The sequence below is a fragment of the Ictalurus furcatus genome, chromosome 12, assembly GCF_023375685.1.
Source record: "Ictalurus furcatus strain D&B chromosome 12, Billie_1.0, whole genome shotgun sequence".
In the NCBI taxonomy this organism is placed as follows: Eukaryota; Metazoa; Chordata; class Actinopteri; order Siluriformes; family Ictaluridae; genus Ictalurus; species Ictalurus furcatus.
Window position 1 is genome coordinate 10,752,013 of NC_071266.1, and position 19,122 is coordinate 10,771,134.

Genomic DNA, 19,122 nt, shown 5'->3' on the forward strand with positions numbered 1-19,122 from the left:
GGATCAGGGCCAGAAGTCAGCAAACTGCAGATACGGCAGAAGGAATGTCTGGCCTCCTTTTTTCCACACATGTGGTAATCACAGAGGAATGCCTGGAGCCCTCTTTGCTTTTTTTTCTTTTCTGTTTTTTCACTCTGCCCCACTCCCTTCACTGAAGCTTTCCCACGCTGACCCCTGAAGTCTTCACATTCTCCAGCTCCTGCACTCCAGGTCAGGCTCTTACAGAGGACACGATAAGCAGACACTGCAGTCTGGGAGGTGGCGTGGCACACACACACTCCAAAGAAAGACTGTGAGGTGAAAGCTCTCAAAATGCTTCTCACATCACCACATCAGCACCGCTCATCATCAGACTCATTCTGCTGATAAATAATATCACTTCCATCCTGGTTCCATCCTGACCTCCGATTTCACCCATCTCCTACTCATGTTGGGTTTCCTCTGGGTTCTCCGGTTTCCTCCCACCTCTCAAAAACACGCCCGAGGGTAAAACGTGGTTCTAAATTGTCTCTAGGTGTGTGTGTGTGTGTGTGTGTGTGTGTGTGTTGTCCTGTGATGAACAGCCCAGTATTCCTCACGAACGACTCACACACAGTATTCCTGGGGTAGTATTCCACCATCACCCTGACCAAGATAAAGCACAAGCTTTCTTTCTTTCTTCTTGATTTGTTTTTCTTTCCATGATCCTTAATGTCCTTTTTTTCATTTCATTCGTCTAATTTCTTCTATCTTTTTCTTTTTACTTTCTTTGTTTCTTTTTTAGATTTGTTAATTTTTTGTTTTCTTTCTTTGCTCTTTAGCTTTTTTGCTCTTCTTTCTTCCATCTTTCTGCTTAATTCTTTCTTTCTTTCTTTCTTTGCTCATTGTCTGATTTTGGTTTTTATTTCTGTCTTGTACATTTAATTGTTTTTCTCTCTTTGTCTTGACTTTTTTCTACACTCATGTCTTCCTTTCTTTCTTCCTTTCTTTTCAGTGTTTTTTTATACAAGGGTACCTGACTGTATCCTTCTATGTAATTGACAGGACAGGCTGAGAAAGAACATCTGAACTTAACGTAATATTTTTAAATTCTGAACTGCAACAAATTCACTACATAAGGAATTAAGTGCATTGCTTTATAAGTGCTCAATTTACATCCAGACAAAACACACACACACACACACACACACACACACACACACACACACACACACACGCCACTACTTGAACACTGTTTTCCAGACCTCCAGGTGCACACAGGGACTGCTGTGATTATATGATTTGCGCTCCACCCAAAACCACCCTACTGTGTGGAGATGGACGGCTCATGGGGGATAAACACACACACACACACAAACACATCTGTCTTACTATCCTTCTGAGTTCCTTCCATTGAAATAATTATTAATGCAGCTAATTAATGATTAATGTGATGCCAAATGTCCCCATAAGGTACACACTATTAGATATTCCTATCATTTAGTCCCCAGTAAGATATAAAAGCAAACACACACACACACACACACACACACACACACACACACACACACACACAAACGTTGTTGGCAGGGTGTGGAGTCGTGGTCAGTCTCCTCACTGGCCTAGTTTTGATCAGACGACATGCAGGCTGGTGTGAATGTGCTCAGGCCTGGAGCTCACGCTGCACTGACCTCCAGCTCCTAATCACAGCAGACAGACCTACACAAACACCACCCTGATATAGCTGACCGTTACAGCAAACATTTCAATCCAACCACAGAGAAAGAGAGAGAGAGAGAAAGAGAGAGAGAGAGAGAGAGAGAGAGAGAGAGAATACAAACAACTGTTTCCTTACAATTAATATCATTTTCAGTTTTAGTTGCATTTACTAACACAGTATTTACAGAGCTGACCTGTTTGCTTTTACCCGAGCCCTAAGTGTTATGAAGCACAACTCCTCCTCTTCTTTCTTTCTTTCTTTCTTTTTTGTCCCTTCTTCATCATCTTGCTTCCTTCTTTGCTTCCTCTTTCTATTGTTCTTTGATCTTTTTTCCTCATTCTTTTCTTTCTTCCATCATCTTTCTTTCTTTAGTTGTTCATTGTCTATTTTTTTTTCTGTCTTGTTGATTTGCTTACTCTTCTTTCTTTGCTACTTCCTTATTTTTTCCATCTTTCTTCTTCTTCTTTGTCTGAATGTTTTTCTGTCGTGTTCATTTTTCTTGTTTCCTGCTCCTCAAAGTCTTTCTTTCTTCTTTATTTCATCTTTTTATTTCTTCATCGTCATCTTTTATTTATCTACTTTGGATTTCTTTCTTTCTTTCTTTCTTTCATCATGGGTTTTATTTGTTTCTGTCATTTTCTGTTTTGTTGATTTTTTTTGCTTTTCTTTCTTTGCTATGAAAAAGTATTTGCCCCATCCTGATTTCTTCTGTTTTTGTGTGTATCTCACACTAAATTGTTTCAGAAATTAAAACAGAATCTAAGATAAAACAAAGGCAATCTGAATAAACAAAAAAGTGGTTTTAAATGATAATGTCATTTATTGAAGCAAAAAAGTTATCCATTACCAACTGGTAAAAAGAAAAAATGGTAAAAGGCACACTTATATAGCGCTTTTATCCAAAGCACTTTACACTGTGTCTCATTCACACACACACTCGCACACCAGTGGTAGCAGAGCTGCCATGCAAGGTGCTAACTTGCCATCGGGAGCAACTTGGGGTTCAGTGTCTTGCACAAGGACACTTCGGTATGTAGAGTCACGAACCGCCAACCCTACAATTAGTGGACAACCCGCTCTACCAACTGAGCCACAGCTGCCCCTGTAGTTACTAATGTTGCTCCTGTAGTTACTAATTCCCCAAATCTATGAACCTGCATTCATAATGGGGTTCAGCTGGACTAGATGCAACCAGGCCTGATTACTGCAAACCCTGTTCAATCAAATCAACACTCAATACAGAACTTTTTCAACAGCATGTTGATTAAAAGGACTTACTCAGTAACACACTATGCCAAAGGTGAAAGAAATTCCAGAAATGATGTGGAAGAAGGTGATTGAAATACATCAGTCTAGGAAGGGTTACTTCAGTTATTTCAGAGGCTCTGGAACTCCAAATGGAATCTCCAAATGGAAAAACTCGACACAATAGAGAACCTGCGCAGAAGTCGCAGACCTTCCAAAATTCCTCCAAGAGCACAGCAACTACTCATCCAGGAAGTCACAAAAGAGCCAAGGACAACATCGAAGGAACTACAGGCCTCTCTTACATCAATAAAGGTCACTGTTCATGACTCCACTATCAGAAAGACACTGGGCAAAAATGACATCCGTGGGAGAGTAGCGAGGTGAAAACCACTGCTTTAAGGCTTGTTTAATGATCCTCAAACCTTTTGGGAGAATGTTCTGTGGACTGATGAGTCGAAAGTGGAACTGTTTGGAAGATAGGAGTCCCGTTACATCTGGAGTAAACCAAACACCGAGTTCCACAAACATGATAACATGATACCTACGGTCAAGCCTGGTGGTGGAAGTGTGATGGTGTGGGGATGCTTTGCTGCTTCAGGGCCTGGGCAACTTGCAGTAATTGAGGGAAACCTGAATTTTTCTCTCTACCAGAAAATCCTAAAGGAGAATGTCTGGGCTTCAGTCCGAAAGTTGAAACTCAAGTGCAACTGGATTATACAGCAAGACGATGATCCAAAGCATAGGAGTAAGTCTACCTTTCAATGGCTAAAAAAAAAGCAAAGTTAAAGTTTTGGAGTGGCCAAGTCCTGACTTGAACCAATTGAGATGCTGTGGCAGGACCTTAAACGAGCAGTTCATGCTCAAAAACGCTCCAATGTGGCTAAACTAAAGCAGTTCTGCAAAGAAATGTGGGCCAAAATTCCACCACAGTGCTGCAGAGTAACTGATCTCCAGCTATCGGAAGCGTTTTGTTGCAGTTATTGCTGCTAAAGGTGATTTTAAATTGAAGGGGGCAATTAGTTTTTTACATGGGTGATAGGTGTCGAATAACTTTTATTTTGCATCAATAAAATACATACATAAATAAAAACTCACTTGTGTGTTTACTCAGGTTGCCTTTGTTTTATGTTGTATTTCATTGAAAGATCTAAAACTATTTGGTATGAGATATACACAAAACCAGAAGAAATCCTTTTTCACAGCATTGTAACTTCCTTAGTTTTCCCATCTTTCTTCTTCATCTTTGTCTGAAAGTTTTTTTTTTCTGTCTTGTTCAAAGTGTATCTTGCTTTCTTTGGTTTTGGTTCATCTTAACTTTTCTTTTGTTCTATTTCTGTCTTGTTTATTTGCTTACGTTTCTTTCTTCACTAATTCCTTTCCTCTTCTCTTTCTCCATCTATCCGTCTCGCTGTTGCTTTAATGACCAACCACTGGTTTTCCACAATATTAGATATGTTTTCATTCAGTGATTGTTTAGTAATGGAGATTTTCTTTGTTGTTACTTTAACAGTTATGTACTAATGCAGCGTGCACAGAAACCCGGATCTGATCTGTCTGCTTTTTTTCAGGAAGGTAAATGGTATGAAGCACCACTCCTCCTCCTCCTCCTCGTCCTCCTCCTCTGTGGCAGGTCGTTCTCAGATTACTCTTTATTCTCTGTGGCTGTGGCACTTCTTTAAAAGCGAAAGAGCCCAAAGCCAGGGCTGATCCACAAGCGGAGCCATCCTGGGGCAGGTGGAAAGGAAGTGGGCTGTTTCACACAGGTCTAATGATAAGGGCTAAAGCATGTGTTTGAAATGAAACACCGCTCGACAGCAAACTGTGACACCCTGCACCGTCTTCTTCTCCTTCTTCCTTCTTCTTCTTTTTTGTTTTTGGTCTGATGCATGGATAAACAAATGGGTTATGGCACAGATTGTTCTATTTAAAGTAGACCGTGAGCATGCAACAACGACAGCTCGCCTTCTTCCCTCGTTCCAGTCGACTGCTACGTCGAGGCTGATTCTGAGGAGCGTTGGCTTATTCGCTTCAAAATGTTGTTTTAATGCATCACTTCAAATGGGCTATGTCAGATATTTCCTGGTGCTCACGCAGCACACGGTGAAATAAATAGTCCTGCTTATTAAAATGAAATCGTCTTTACAAATGGAGGCAAAGTCGAACGCTAATCTCTGAGCTGCCGTGCTTTTTCTTCGTCTTCTATCCTTCTTTTTTTTTCCCCCCATGCATAAGTAGGCCCGAAGACGATCTGTTTGTAGGGCTGCTTGACAGATCTTATTTTACTGATCTCACCACGAACACAATCTATATTCCTGCGACGCTCCTGTTGCCTTTATTATTAATCCCGTTAATGTTTCTTTCTCTCTCACTGGTTGATGCGTACTCGGATATATCATAGCTGAAGGAAGGAGAGGAGGAGGAGGAGAAAGATGTTGCTTATATCTTTTATAAACTGTTATAACTGGTGAACGTGAATGTTGTGAGTTCAGCAGGCAAGGTAATGAATTGTTAGCCGTAGCTGGGAATTCTGGGTCCTCGCTAAGAATGGTGGCGTATGCCCCTGCGACCACTTTATTAGGAACACCTGTACACCTGGTCATTCATGCAAATATCCAATCAGCCAATCATGTAGCAGCCAATCATGATACAAGTCCGGTTGATGCATCAGAATGAGCAGAACATCAGATCTCGGTTACTTTGACCGTGTCGTGGTTGTTGGTTTCAGCGTGAAATTTTAGAATCTGCTGATCTCCCAAGATTTTCACGAAAACTACAATCTCTAGAGTCTACACAGAATGGTGTAACAACAAAAAAAAAAACAACCCAAAAAACATCCAGTTCTGTGGGCGGTCAGAGTAGAACGTCCAGACCGCTTAGAGCTGACCGGAAGACTACGGTAAGGCAAATATGTCAAACTTTGAGGTGGAAGATCACGTCAGGGTCTATGCCAAGAACAGGAATCTGAAGACTCGATGTAGTCTTCTGCTGTTGTAGCCCATCCACCTCAAGGTGGTTACCATAGCTTTCCTGTCAGCTCGAAGCAGTCTGTCCATTCTCCTCTGACCCTCTCTTATCAATCGACAAGACGATTTCATGCACAGAACAGGATGTTATTTGTTTTTCACACCATTCTGTAAATCCCAGGAGAGGTTTCTGAAACAACCACACCACGGTCAAAGTCACAGAGATTACACCCCCTACGCCCCCTCCCCTGCTTTCTGCCGTTTGATGTGAACATTGAACAAAGTGCTTGACCCTTGTCTGCATTGTGCTGCTGTCACATGATTGGCTGATTGGATAATTGCTGAATGAGCACATTCCTATTAAAGTGGCTAGTGAATGTATGATGTAATTATGAGTTGTACACAAAGATTCCAGAGAGACAGACAAAAGCACTTCTGAGGCTATAGGAGGTAAAACACGTTACAATAATAATAAGAAGAAAAGAATTAGAAGAAGAAGAATCTTTTTAGATGCATTTTATCTTCTTGCAGTGACGCTCTGCTTTCTGGAAACTTGTTTGATTTGTAGCCACAACTAGATATCCTATTTTCCTGGCACTAATGACTCCTCTCCCAGAGAGAGCACACAAGCGTGTGTGTGTGTGTGTGTGTGTGTCTAAGAGAGAGACAGAGATAGAGAGAAAGAATGACTAAGGGCTGATGTCAGTGTTCTGTCACCCCCCCCCCCCCACACTCTCTCTCACACACGCACACACACACACACACACACACAGACTGCCTCACGTGATTATCCCCCCGTGTGGTTCACTCTATGACTCTATCACTTCCTGACTGTTTACCTCATCCCCACCATTTTGATCACAGCCCATTGTTCCCTGCGCAGACAGCGTAATGGACGCCTCTCACACACTCACACACACACGCTCGCATGCTCACACACGCTCACACACACACTCACTAGGGCTGAAATGCTGTGCTCACTCTGGATACCGTTTCTTCACGGATGCCTGCAAACACCTCGGACCAAAGAGGTCAAAGGTCAGAGGAGTCATCAACATTGCTAAACTCCCATGAGGCCTCAGTGATGTTAAAGCAACAGCTAGCATTCTCTGTGAGGCTGCATTTCTTTCTTTCTTTCTCCCTTCTAATCATCTCTTTTCTTTCTTTTATCAATTTACTTTCTGATTCTTGTTCCTTCCTTTCTTCCATTGTTTTTTTGCATCGATTATTTTGAAATTTCTGTCTGACTTTGTCTTTCTGTCCATTTTTTCCCTTTCCATTTCTTCTTCTTTTTCTTCATTATCTTCTTTCCTCTTCCTCTACTTCCCTTTTTTATTCCGCTTGTTTTTCTTCATCATTGTTCATCATTCTTCTTCTTCTTTGTTCTTCCCTCTTGTTCTTTCTAGTTCTTAATTTTTTATCTATCTTTCTTTCTTTTTCTTTCTTTCATGTTCTTTTTTCTTATTTATTCACCTTCTTCTTCATCCTCCAATTCATCTATCGAGGATGAATCCAAATCGTTCTTTCTTCTTCTTTGTTCTTCATTTTTGTTCTTTGCCTACTCATTCTTTCTTCTTTTTCTTTATTTAATGTCCATTGTAATGTCCACTGTAGTGTACTCTCCGTGTGATATTAGCTCAGCCCTTCTTTTCAATCATACACACACACGCACGCACACACACAGACACACGCACCAATCAAACCAGCTTGTGATCCCCAATCAGCCAGGCTCTCCTTCTCCTCCTCACTCTGATATATTAAGAATTTATAGCTGTATAAATTATGTAAACATTTAAAGGTCATCTTTTATTTATGGATACAAATAGCGACGCTGACAGAGGAGCAAACAGTTCGAATACTTAACGGAAAAGCGTCTGTTTAGGACGTCGCGTAATTGTTGAGCATGAGGAAGAGCATGAGCATGAGTACGAGTACAAGTATGAACATGAGCACGAGTACAAGTACAAGCATGAGTATAAGCATGAGTGCAAGCACTAGTACAAGTACAAGCATGAGTATGAGTACCAGTACAAGTATGAGTAGGAGTATGAGTACAAGCACAAGCACGAGTACGAGCATGAGTACGAGTATGAGTACAAGTACAAGAATGAGTACGAGCATGAGTGCAAGTACGAGTATAAGTACGAGTATGAGTACAAGCACAAGTACAAGTATGAGCCTGAATATGAGTACAAGCACAAGTACAAGCATGAGTATGAGTACGAGCATGAGTACAAGTACAAGCATGAGTATGAGTACCAGTACAAGTATGAGTACAAGCACAAGTACAAGTACGAGCCTGAGTATGAGTATGAGTACAAGCACAAGTACAAGTACGAGTACGAACATGAGTATGAGTATGAGTACAAGCATGAGTACGAGTATGAGTACGAGCATGACTACGAGTACAGGCATGAGTACGAGTATGAGTACGAGCATGAGTACAAGCATGAGTATGAGTACGAGTACGAGCATGAGTACAAGTACAAGCATGAGTATGAGTACGAGTATGAGTACGAGCATGAGTACAAGTACAAGCATGAGAACGAGTATGAGTACAACCATGGACACAAGTACGAGCAGCTTCTGCTTCTACGTCTGAAAAACTGTTTCACATTCAGCTGAGGGGAAAACACACACACACACACACACACACTCCTATTTATCTGCTTTTAAACACAGATTAATAAGCTCGACCGATTGTCTCTTTTACAATTATTAACTCTCAGCCTAGTAATTTCACATACCGCTAACGCAAGACAAGCACAATTCAATTACACACCAAAAAAAAGGCAGACAAAACCTCAGGCCAGCAATTTGTTTAAAGACACCCGTTTACGTCTTAGAGAGAGAGAGAGAGAGAGAGAGTGAGAGAGAGAGATATTTGTGTCATTGGAAATTAAGTGCCTTTTCTGGTGCTGGAAGGTTGGTGTTTTTTAATAGAATTGGGGACGGGGTAAACTAAGATGATTAAAATCCAAATTCCCCCATGTGCTGGGCAAAAAAATGGAGGGAACAGAGAGAGAGAGAGAGAGAGAGAGAGAGAGAGAGAGAGATGGGTCTGCTTGGTGGGGAAAATCAATAAGTGTACGCTCACAGCACCACCGCTTGATGGACACCTCTTCTCCTTTTCTACTCACTAATAGAAAAATAATAATTAAATCCAAATCGCCACATTAATTTGTTTTCCATCCGTCTCCAGGGAGCTCATCTTTACCAGCTTTTTCCTTTTTTGGAGGCTCATTATACTTTCTGATCAAGCGTGTTTTCTTTTTTTTTTTTTTAAAGCCTTAAAGCCTTGTATGCCCCCCTCCCCCCAACACACACACATACACACACACACACACACACACACACACACTCGTCATCCTCCCCCCATGGGCTTGCATTGCTCTCATTGTACTCGCACTTATTATGTTACAAATGACCGAGGTACGGCTGACATTCTGGCTGCATGTGGAGAGGCCCAGCCTCCGTTAATGACGCAGCTAGCCGTGATGAGAACTATACACACACACACACACACACACTCACACACACACCCTAATGAGGAGCTAGCAACACAATTACAAATCTCTATGTCTCGCTCCTGAGTGGTGTGTATGCACACATTTGCAGGCGGGAGGATCAACAAGAGCATCTGCACCCCCCCCCCCCCCCCCCCCCCCCCCCCGCTCTCTCTCTCTCTCACACACACACACACACACACACACACACACACATACACACATACATAGAGCCATCTTATGCATCACATGCATTTAATTTGGCACAAGCGTGCAATCCTATATTATCTAGAGCTGCATAATATCTAGAGGCATCTCTGTTGGAGGGACTCGTCTCTTCTCCTCTCTTCTCCTCTCTTCTCCTCTAATTTCGTTTCATCTCGTTTTGTCTTGTCTCTTCTTGGTTTATTTCCTCTCTTTCATTCTCTTCTCATTTAATCTTGTTTCTTCTCGATTAATTTTGTTTCGTCTCTTCTCGTCCCTTCTCATTTCATTTCATCTCGTTTCGTCTTGTCTCTTCCTGGTTCATCTTCTCCTTCGTTCTTCTCATTTTGTCTCGTTTCTTTCTAGTTTCAGTTTGTTTCGCTATATTTGGTTTCTTCTCTGCTCTCCTCTTTCACTCTCTTCATTTTTTTTTTTGATCTATAATCTTGTCATTTCTTCTCTTTTTTCCCCTTTTCTCATTTATTTTATTTTTGTTTCGTCTTTTGTTATGTCTCTTCTCTTCTGTTCTTATCTTGTTCCATTTCATTTAGCTTTATTTTGTTTCATTTAGTCCCTCCTCATCGACTCTTCTTATTTTCCCTCTCTCCACATCTCTTCTCATCTTGTCTCTTTGTCTGTTCTTCTCTTCTCTTCTCTTCTCTTCTCTTCTGCATGTTAACAGGTGAACGGTGCAATTTGAACAGTGTGGTCTTCAGCTGTTGTAGCCCATCCACCTCAAGGTTTGAAGTGTCGTGCGTTCTGAGGTGCTTTTCTGCTCAGCACGGATGTAAAGAGTGATTATGAGTTACTATATCCTTCCTGGCAGCTCCAACCAATCTGGCCATTTTCCTCTGACCCTCTCTTATCCACAGAACTGTCGCTCACTCAATGTTTTTTTGTTTTTCGCACCATTCTGTGTAAACTTTAGAAATTGTTATGTGTGAAATTCCCAGGAGATCAACATTTCTGAAATACTCAAACCAGCCCATCTGGCACCAGCAACCATGCCACAGGTAAAGCCACAGAGATGATATTTTTTCCCCCTGTTCTGATGTTTGATGTGAAGAGTAACTGAAGCTCTTAACCTGTATCTGCATGATTATGTGCATTGTGCTGCAGCCACACCATTGGCTGATTGGCTCACTGCATAAATGAAGAGATGTACAGGTGTTCCTATTAAAGTGGGCAGTGAGTGTATGCTGCGCTAATGAATAAATAATTGGAGTGAGAAGTGTCCTATTTTAGAATCCAGAACTGTATTTGTCTATGAATCGCATGTTATGCATCGCAGTCAGTCCTCTGATCATACTCGGGAGTCGAGTAGAAAGGCCAAGAATTAGCTTGTTTACACGGAAGAATTCACCATGTGCGAGCCTCAGCCACTGAATGGTGGCATCATCTGGACACTGTGAGGGGGCAAAACTCTGGAGAGTTGCCCCTCTTTACTCTTTCCCTCCTCCTCCTCTGCACTCCTATCTGGCTCTTAGAAGACAGAAGAGAAGTAGTGAGAAGAAGAGAACAGTGACACCCCCCAGCGCCTCAGTCCTCCTTCTTCCCCCCACTCTCTGTCGTTGTTTTGTTGCTGAATGAAATAATCTGCTCTCCTCCTTCCTCCACCTCCTCCTCCTCTTCCCCCAACCATCCTGACCCAGTCTAGGTCAAAGGGCCTCTGCTCAGCCTGTTGCTGATTGTGAGCCACAGAAGTAGGGAGCGGGGGGGAAAAAAGGCGCACAATTAGGCACAGATGGCCGTCCCTGCCTCGCCGCGGCCCGATTCGGCTCGGCAGCTGCTGCAAAGGGCCATTCCGCCCTCTCCCATTCCGCCCGCGAGTGTAATTCAAATGAGAGATCAATGGACGCTGTGCTAAAAAGTAACACTTACAATTATTTCATCTTTTATTTGCTTTTTTTTTTTTTTGCTGGAGGAGGAGAAATAAAAGTCCTCATTACCCCCCCACCCACCCCGTCCCTTCTTCTCCAGGTCATGCCACCACCTTTTTATTGGATTATGTAAATGTCGCTGTTACATTTGAACAGTAGCCTATCACCTCGTCCTGTCCCCATCTTGAGAACTTTGAGGGGGGAAACAAGGTCAGATTAGTGGGGTTAATCTGTAAACAACCGTAATACATTTTTTGTTGTTATTGTTGTTGAGATAAGACACAAATGCAATCCAATTTGATTCTTTGGATTGTCATCGTAACATCTTCGGTTTGTAGTCTTTAGCGCCGAATATTTGATTACAGGGGTTTGTTTTCCTCTGCCTTGTCAATAAATAAATAAATAAATACATACATACATTTAGTTGTTTGTTGCACTATTAAACAGTCCGTACAGGATTCTGTGGAGTGTTTTCCTGATTGTTGAGGCCAAAAATGCTTGAATTTTGCTGCGGCTTTTTTTGAAATGTGTGATGAAACTTGCGGAGTTTTTGTGCTTTTTTTGTGCAGAAAACTACTTTAAATTGCAAATGCACAAAGTTGTTTTGCACGGTCTTTCACAGTGATGTTTGTTGATAAACGAGTCCTTTTAGCTGTACTCGTGTTCGATGCACGTGAATCGAACAGGGCTTGGCTGAATGCCCATTGTGATGACGTCACATGAAACATCTTGGCCCAAATCTCCGGAAAATCTGCAGTAATTTTGAAAAATTGCAAGCTCCTTAGAATATTGTGTAGTTTCCTTGATTTTGCGAAATTGCAAAATCCTGGAGGGACTTATGAAAGCCTGGAAAGACAAGAAAAACATCGACCAGAGTGTCAAGCACAAACTTTAGAGCAGGAAGTGGAGTGAAACACTGGTGCTATAATATGATGGAAATAATGGTTGTAATAATAATAATAATAATAATAATAATAATAATAAATAATGTAGAAGCATGCTTTAATTTCTGAATTGTAAAAATGTTTCCCTTCATGCACGACAGTTGTTAAGTTATATAGAATATGCGCTGACACAAAAAAGGGTACTAACTGTTTTTTTCTTGACGCTGACATGGTACCATCAAGAAATCATAGAAAGGTGCATATATAGTGTACTATCAGGACCACTGATGTACCCAAAGTTACTGCCAGCACCACCACCACCACCACCAATCCCCCAGGGACAAGTAAAAGTACAGTTCAGTGCCATTTTCCCCCTCAGAGTGCTCAATCACGAGCCCTTTAAATGCTTTACTGCATTACAGCCTCCATTTTGTTGCCAGAAAATAATAATCCATAGATATTTTTGCTATCACATTGATGCCAAAATTGAGAGTTAAGGACTTGGCTCTTAGTTTTTAGGTTAGGATTAAACCCACGTGGCAAAAGATTTATTTTAATGACATTTCCATGATATCAGTTCCCACAACTTCATGTTCACACTATCCTAAAACAGCCATCCTAAATCCAACTCTTCACCCAAATCCTGATCCAATAATCACAGAAAACAGTTATTATACTGTATAGCCTAATTTAAAAAAAAAAAAGACTGAATCTGAAACTTGGCGCAGTGTTTTTATGAGTATGAAGCAGAAACCTTTCGTAAGGCAAGTGGAGCTAAGTGACTTGCTGCCAGAAAATAATAATCAGGAGATATTTTTAGTAACAGCTTGATGCTAAAACTGATGAATAAGGTGTGCTGAAGATTCGAGGTCATGTCTTAGGTTTGAGGTTAAGATGAAGAACCGTGTGTCAAAAATTTGTTTCACGTTTTCACAAGATCTATTCACACATCGGGTCTCGTTTATGAATATTTTAGTAAAGTTGTGTGTATAAATGGGGGCACGTTCGCTTGGTGGTTAGCACGCTTGCCTCACACCTCCAGGGTTGGGGGTTCAAAGCCCACCACCACCCTGTGTGTGAGTGTGTCATTTGCATTTTCTCCCTGTGCTTTGTACTTCCTCCAGGTACTCTGGTTTCCTCCCCAGTCCAAAGACATGCGTTATAGGCTGACTGGCATTTCCAAATTGTCCCTAGTGTGTGTGTGTGTGTGTGTGTGTGTGCAATTGTGTCCTGCGATGGGTTGGCACCCTGTCCAGGGTGTCCCCCGCCTTGTACCCTGAGTTCCCTGCGTAAACCAAACCGAATTAAAATTTTCCACCAGATTTACAAAAGTTTCGGCTACGCTGATTTTCTTCATACTTGTGTGCATATGTTGATTAGCCATAAAGAGCAAAGTGCATGCCTGATACAGCTCATTTGCATTTCATGACGTTGAAAAATTCCATAAAAGGTCACAGAGAGCTAGGTGCACGAAACAAACAATCAGGGTAAAGGCTGAAAGGCAGAAGTGGACATTATTTTGACACTTCTATGGCAATAAAATATTTAATAATATCTAATATTAATAACACTATAATAATAATATAATAATATATCTATATAGCGATAGATAGCTCAATAAAGCGAGTGATAAATCTTCCCTCATCTGAGGTATTTATTTACGGTTTACGGCTCTGCGCAGACAGATCGTCTCGTCCTCAGTTTATACGCCGCCATTTCTTTTGTCGTAATCAAGTGATTTTGATATTTTGGTGTTTTATTGTTGGCTTGCTTTCTTTCTTTCAAATATATACATTAATTAATGTCTATATTATAAAATGACTGGTTTTCACAAAACGTTCTCGATGCTACTCTTAGTGCCTGACCTAATGATTTAGCATGAGGATGTGTTTTTGAGAGAGACTCCAAAGCTCGTCTATAAGTCGCTCTCTAGCGATAACGGTGTCTTGCTAAACCGAATAAAAAGAAGCGATTTATAAACTCGACAGTACATTCCAGATACTATAAAAGTGCAGTAATCCATGCAGTTCATGAGATTTGAAACTGATCGACGACGTCGACGTTTATATTAGCTATGTGTACGTTTACAAACACGCGAGGAGCACGAGTAGGCTAAAAACGTTTTTTTTTGGGGGGGGGGGGTTTGGTGTGTGAATTTACAGGATTTGCACGAATACAAAATATCTCGCGTAAACGCTTGTACGAGCGATTTACGGATAAATCAGTTCGTATCCAGGTTAGCATTGCAACGTCCTTTTCTAAATCACTCATTGAACCGAAATACGGATCAATAAACGAGAACGAAGTGCAAACTAATAGGGTTCAAGCTTTCGCAAGGCAAGTGGAGCTGAACGCTATTACTATAACAGATAAGAAATGATGATGAGGATGACGAATTACAGAGACAGCTTTGCAGAGGTATGCTTTTATGTCAAAATTTGTAAAAAATAAAAAATTCAAATTGATGACATGGCTCTTAGTAGTTTTCAGATTACCTCTTAAACAAAAAAATGTTGTTTTAATCACATTTCCATAATGGTTTTGTTTTCTTTAGGCTATAAATCGGACTTTTATCCAAAATCACAACTGATCAATAATCACAGAGCACACTTATATTCTAGTGATTGATATTTCTTGAAAATACACCAAAACTCAAATGTTGTTTATTATTATTATTATCATAGATTTCTTTTTCTAGTCCACAATTCATTGTGACTCAAACCGTGTCTGTGTTATGAGGCGTCTCATCATATCCCTGACAGATGGACTGAATTTGTATATTATGTAGATGTGCGGTTTTCCCGAAAACACTGCAAACAATTTACTTCTCCTTTCGATTTCTTAAAAATGATCATACAATCAAAGTTTTTTTTTTTAAGAGTCAGAAACGGCGAAACCCGGCGAGCTGACGTCACTTTGATTCCTTGAAGTGAAGCGGAATAAAACCTTTGAGAGGAGAGTCTCCTTCAATCTGCCGTCCGTAACTAACACACACACACACACACCGAGTCACACACTCACTCACTCAGACACACACACACACACACACACACCGAGAGAGACTCAATTACTGCCCAATTCCCCCTTCTTCATCATCTCCTGCTACGCCGGCCTCTCGCGCAACAAAAAAAAGGGAAAAAAGAAAACCACCAAAAACCCCGTGATCTAAAAAGTATTCCTTCGAAGGACGAGGTGGATTTTTAAAAGCGTCGACAGGCTAAGTGTCCGAAAACTGACGGTAAGTTTAAAGTATTTAAAAAAGACAGAGAGAAAGATACGAGAAGCAGCTAGACGTGCTAATCGCGCGAGCGGTTATTTGTTACATGGTGTGTGTGTGTGTGTGTGTGTGTGTGTGTGTGCATATGTGTATATATGTGTGTGTGTGTAACTGTGTGTCTGTTAGGGTGTTAGTGTGTATCTTTAGCGACGGAGCTAACTCGACTTTCTTTCAACATGACCGCGTGCGTCCTTTTAAGCGTTTAAAAAAAACTTGGCGAAAAGAAAATGGCGAAACGACGGTTTAACGGTCATTTAAATAGTTTTTGATATTAAATATACCTAACAACGCAGGGCAACTTTACGAATTAGCAACAGCCGCCGCTGCCGTTGTTGTTGTTGTTAGGCGACGTTGGAAGTGACTTAGTGATAGTAGGAATCTGCCTTTTTGTGTCTGGATAACATGTTTGATTGCTACAAGGTGCTTTTTTTGACATTTGTATGATTTCTAGTCAGTTTTTTTTAAAAAAAAAAAAGGAAGAAAGGAGAATTGAAGTGAGCTGAACTGAATGGGAGCTGAACGACGCTACCTTTGGTCTCTTTAATGTCCGTCTCTCAGATGATGGCAAAGAAAAAAAGCTAACCGCTCTCCATTCAAAGATAACACAATTATACACTTTAGAGCTCGTTTTTGTGATACAAATAACCACGCTTTCGACTTTACATCGATTAAAAATCTCCTCTTGAAGGCGGTTGGGTTGGTGTGAGTCCGTGTGTGGGGGTTTCTCTCTCTCTCTCTCTCTCTCTCTCGCTCTCTCTCTCTCTTATCTTGGTCGCTTCCTTAAAGAGAAGCAGCTGCCGCCTGGCCGAGTTGTTGAAATTTATCCCCTTTGTGTATATTACAATATCCTCCATTTTTCCCCTGCCCTCTAAACAACAAGCCTCTCGCCATCTTGGTTTTAATTTTTGTTGTTGTTGAACTCCGTGGGATCTTTTTTTTTTAATTTGTTGGGGCGGGTGTTTAAAAACCACTTTAGGAAAAAAAAGTTTCTTTTTATTAAAGGAAACGTCTTAAAGTGGTGGTGGTGACGTCATACCAAGTTTATGAAAAAAAACCCCGACGATATTTCGACGTACGAGTTTGTTTGTTTGTTTGTTTTTTGTTTCTATTTCTAATTTGTTGATGTATTTTGGTCTTTTCTTCTCTTTTTTTTTAAACAAGCGAATCACTTTGTGAGAGATCACATTTTTAATAACGAACAGGTGGACATTATGAATCGCACGAGCGTTACATTTTAACGTGTTTATTTATTCCCCCCCCCCGCACCTTTTTGCGTGATGATGTCATTTTGTAACAGACGTTTTAAACGTTTTAACAGCATAATTAGCATAATTATTATAACAGCTTATGTTTGACTGACTAAGCAAACTATACAACTGTTCGGAATTCAATTATAAACAATTAAAGAACACAAAAAAACCCCTATTTTTTAATTTTTTTAATATGTACTTGACTATATTTTAGTAATTATTTTGGTCTCTTTGCAATCAGTGAACCGCAGAATCAGGCTGTAATGGTTATTGGTTTTTAAAAAAAGAAAAAGATGACATGACTTATATGATGAGTAAGAAGTACGAACGCAGATCTTTAATGCCGGGAAAGCACATGTTCCAGAACATTACTAGATAGGTTTATTATTTTATGAATTAATTTAAATAAATAAATAAATGCCGCGCTGTGTGTCGAAGCGGAGGTGATTAAGGTTATTGAAATGCTCTGATGATTCAGATCTGCATTTTTGTTGTTGTCATTTTTACTTTCCCGAGCTGTCTGTGTTATAAGGTGACTTGAATTCGAATGATTATGATGATGATGATGATGATGATTACGTTTTACCTTCAGGTTTTTGGTCAGAAAGCTGCAGTCTGACCAAAAGAGATAAGAATTAAGTATTATTTTACACTTTTTAATTTACATTCGCACTCACGTGAAACCTTTTACGAGTCTTATCTCGTGTCATGATTACTTTATCTTCTAATTTGATTAGTCTGATTGACGTACGTGCTTTGTTTATTTATGTTCCGTTTTTTTATTTTTATTTTGCTTTTTATAGCTCTGTTGAAGTTAGAAGGACGTTGAACAGAAAGTTGATATGTCCTGGCCATGCCTTTTCATTTTTTTCAAGACTTTGTGAACTTGAGGCTCGTAACGCTATCATATGATCAGCGCACGGGAACGTTCCTCCTTCATTAAAAACACAATCGTGTCACGGTGCTAGTCAGGGGTCACGGGATGGTACAGAGAACCCTAGAACGTAAAAATAACAAAAAAAAGTGCTGTTTTAACAGAATTTGTGCATCAGATGTGAAGGTGAGCTGTTCGCTTTTCCGTCTCTTTGTCTGCATGCGTGCTGCTGTGAAAGAAAGAAAGCAAAAAAAAAAGCTGTGAGTGCAGGGGAGCAGATGTTGAGGCAAACATCCTGACGCGATGCTTTCTCTTGTGGGAATGCCGCCTCTTCCTCCTCCTGCTCCTGATGCATCGACTTGACAGCTGCTTGATTTCATGGAACCGCTAAGAAGCCATTAGTGGTATCAGTGAATTGAAACGGAACAGTCTCACCCACTCTCCTCTTCCATTAGAAATGTGTCTATTGTTGGCTTTTTCTTTGGGGTTGCATGTGTGTGTGTGTGTGTGTGTGTGTGTGTGTGTGTGTATGTATGTGAGTGAGTGAGTGAGTGTGAGTGTGTGTCGCAGCTGAGCACACAGAAGAAGACCTCTAATACACTTGCTGTTTCCTTTACTGCGAATTAGGGAGAACAAATCTGTCAGGACCTGTTTGTGCTGTTGGGGTTTGAAGAGATCTCATACTGTGCTCTGTGAAGCACACCCAAAGCCACGAAATGTCTCAGGCTGTGGCGGACATTAAAAAAAAAAAAAGAAAGGGGGGAAAAAAAACTGTCAGTCTCGCCTAAGAGTTGGAGTGTCTGCCTCGCACATTCAGAGCAGGATGTTGTTTTCCTGTCAGGATACGGATAAAGTTAGGCCTTTGCAAGAAAGAAGACGCCCTCACACCCCTCCAGCGTCTAGCTGGAATGTTTGCAGCAAACAAATCCTTGTTAGTAAGCTGATTAGAGCAGAAAAAACCCCACAAAAACACACAACGTAGGTCGTAGAAGTTGTGCGAATGCTAACTTCGTGCGGTTACGGCGTAAACAATCCAATATGCATGGTAATCTAATCCTGGAGTGGCGATAAGACGAGTCTGTTAGGAAAGATCTGCACTGAGAAAGCCGTTGAACCGCCTGGCTGTGTGTGTGTGTGTGTGTGTGTGTGTTTGATAGCCCAAGTCACCACACGCAGATGAGGTTCTTGTAACTTGTAGAGAACGACGAACAAACACGCCCGAGTGTAGCAAACGACTTAAGAACCTCAACGGACCAAAATCGGACCAAACGGATCAAACACGGTTACGCCATGTGGCGAGGCCCACCTTGGCACACGGTCCTCACGACAGATTTAAGGCACGGAAACCAAAAATTAGG

The 19,122-nt window shown here is 40.9% G+C and overlaps 1 protein-coding gene across 15 annotated transcripts in view; it reads left to right on the forward strand.

Annotated features, from left to right (window-relative positions):
- The first annotated feature begins 15,022 nt into the window (after window positions 1–15,022).
- baz2ba (bromodomain adjacent to zinc finger domain, 2Ba) overlaps window positions 15,023–19,122 on the forward strand; it is a 97,858-nt gene continuing 93,758 nt past the window's right edge. For 7 of the 15 annotated variants that reach the window (XM_053637937.1, XM_053637947.1, XM_053637941.1 and 4 more), the window contains exon 1: window positions 15,024–15,601. The gene's annotated coding sequence lies outside the window, so the exon portion shown is untranslated. Of the gene's footprint in view, window positions 15,602–19,122 lie in introns of all 15 variants that reach the window. The other 8 variants (XM_053637935.1, XM_053637944.1, XM_053637936.1 and 5 more) reach the window with 2 other exon arrangements.